At 41.2% G+C, this 2119-nt stretch overlaps 1 pseudogene; it reads right to left on the bottom strand.

Moving 5' to 3' along the window:
* Positions 1-844: 844 nt before the first annotated feature.
* LOC118078421 (U2 spliceosomal RNA) lies at positions 845-988 on the bottom strand (annotated as a pseudogene).
* Positions 989-2119: the final 1131 nt, after the last annotated feature.

Raw genomic sequence — 2119 nt, forward strand, 5'->3', positions numbered from 1 at the left:
CAGGAGTGCTTTAGGTAGAGTTGGAGTTCCGTTTATGTTTCTCTCTTAGCAAAGAAATCACTCTCAGGCTGTTTACGTAAAACAAGAAAATATAAGGTTAACTCACATCAAAAGTCTTGCCAGTTTTCAACAGATACAATGATAAAAATCAGGCACACAGTAAGCCATAAAAATGACTAAAGGTTCATAGCCCAGTCCCAAACGGAATGTGCTCTCTGAATGAGATCTCACAGACATCCACCTACCCCATTCCAGGTAAGGAAAAGAGTTTATTGTGACAGGAAGTAAGAGATAGGGATTTACCCATTTTCTTTTTCCCACCACCAGTTTGGGGGTATGACATAATAGAGACCCTGCTATAAAGGTTCTGAAACTCCTTGGTGCCTTTGCCCCTGTTTATGACAGTCTAACCATCACGCATTTGTGATTTCACCTGCACATCCTCCCATACTTCCCACAGGAAGCCACCTCTATGGGTGTTTGTACACAGAAGGGACCCTCCTCAGGCTTTGGCCACCACTCATGTGTCTGGTCCTTGACGTACAGTAGGATTCACACTGCCTAATAGGAGGATCAAACCTTTTTCACTTGCTAGAAGTACAAATCCAAACCAAAAAACAATATATTGGGCAGCCTCCAGCTCCAGGGAACAGCTGCTTCACTCAAAGCAGATGTGAACTCCACACGGGAAGACAGAGACTGCTGTGTGAAGTAGCTTCCCATGCCTGAGATGAAATACAGGGCACATTTTAAACTGGATCTGTTTTCTAAAATACTACATTTGCTAAAATATTCTGCAAGCATCCTTATTCAGCAGGGGCTGTGTCACAAACAGCAGCTTTCAATCAGGTCCTCACTCTTGTTCAGAGGCAGTAGTGTGTGTCCCCTCTCCTACGGAAAACTTTCACACACACACCCCATAAAAACCCACATTTCCTGATAAGAACAGATACTACACTTGATCTTAGCCAAAAGGCCAAGAATTTGGAGGACAATGTAAGGAAATGGGAATCACTTACCGTTTATTTCAGTATATATGTAGACAAACCGTCTCTCCTCTCTGATGCAACAGGGCTCTAGGAACAAGAAGAGAGTAAACTAACTATATAGATATCATTGGTATTGTAATATCATTATTATTATTATTTTTAAGCGAAAGTTATAAAAAAGAAGTAAGTACTTACTGTATAAAACTGTATAAAACTGTATAAAACGGTGTGTGTGATTGGAAACAACTATAATATGGATAAGTCTAATTTAGGTTGTGATGGAACAGGGGTAGGGGTAGGAACAGGGGTGGGGGGAAGGGAAGGGGATTTTGTTTGTATTCGGTATTTTGTTGTTGTGTCCTGTTTTTGCCTTGTCGGTTTTTGTTCTTTTTTAATTGTTGTATATGTATAAACTAGTAATAAACTTTATTTTAATTTTTTTTAAAAAAAACAACCCACATTTCCTGAGCTTGTCCATTCACATCAAGTTTATTTTGACTTTTTCACGACACCCTGCAGGGATTTAATCTCTTGCAGGGTGCAGGCTGTTGAGATCCAAAGGCCACATTTGCCCACTTGCTGCTGGAAGCCAGCATTTTTGGAAACAAGTCTCCATTAAGTGTTGGATTATCCCATTCTCCTGGCTAAACTTTAATCACTAACTGTTCCAGGCTTTTAATAATAAACCTGACTTAAATCACCATGCAAATTAATGAACAGCTTCATTTGGCAGCAGCATTCAGAACCTTCTAACCTCTTCGCAGCATAAATAAAGGTTTGAGGCACTGAAGATTATTACTCAAATTGCTCTTCCACATTTATTTTTCCTTGGAAATATGAGCTCACACTGGTGTTCACCCAAGAAGGGAGAGAGCGGATGACAGCCTGCTCTGCCTTTGGTCAGGTCAATCAGGATCAGGCCCCAGCTGGGATACAGCACATCCAAAGCCAGAAAAGTTTCTAAGAAGGGAGGTTCAAATGATCAAGGGGGTAGAGGGACTCTCCTATGGGGGAAGGTCACAGCAATTGGGACTTTTTAGTTTAGAGAAACAAGGAGACATGACAGAAGCTTATAAAACCATTCAGGGCTTGGGGGGAGTGGACAGGGGATGGATTTCTCCCTATCTCCT

This window comes from Zootoca vivipara, chromosome Z2, assembly GCF_965207765.1.
Source record: "Zootoca vivipara chromosome Z2, rZooViv2.hap1.1, whole genome shotgun sequence".
Classification (NCBI taxonomy): Eukaryota; Metazoa; Chordata; class Lepidosauria; order Squamata; family Lacertidae; genus Zootoca; species Zootoca vivipara.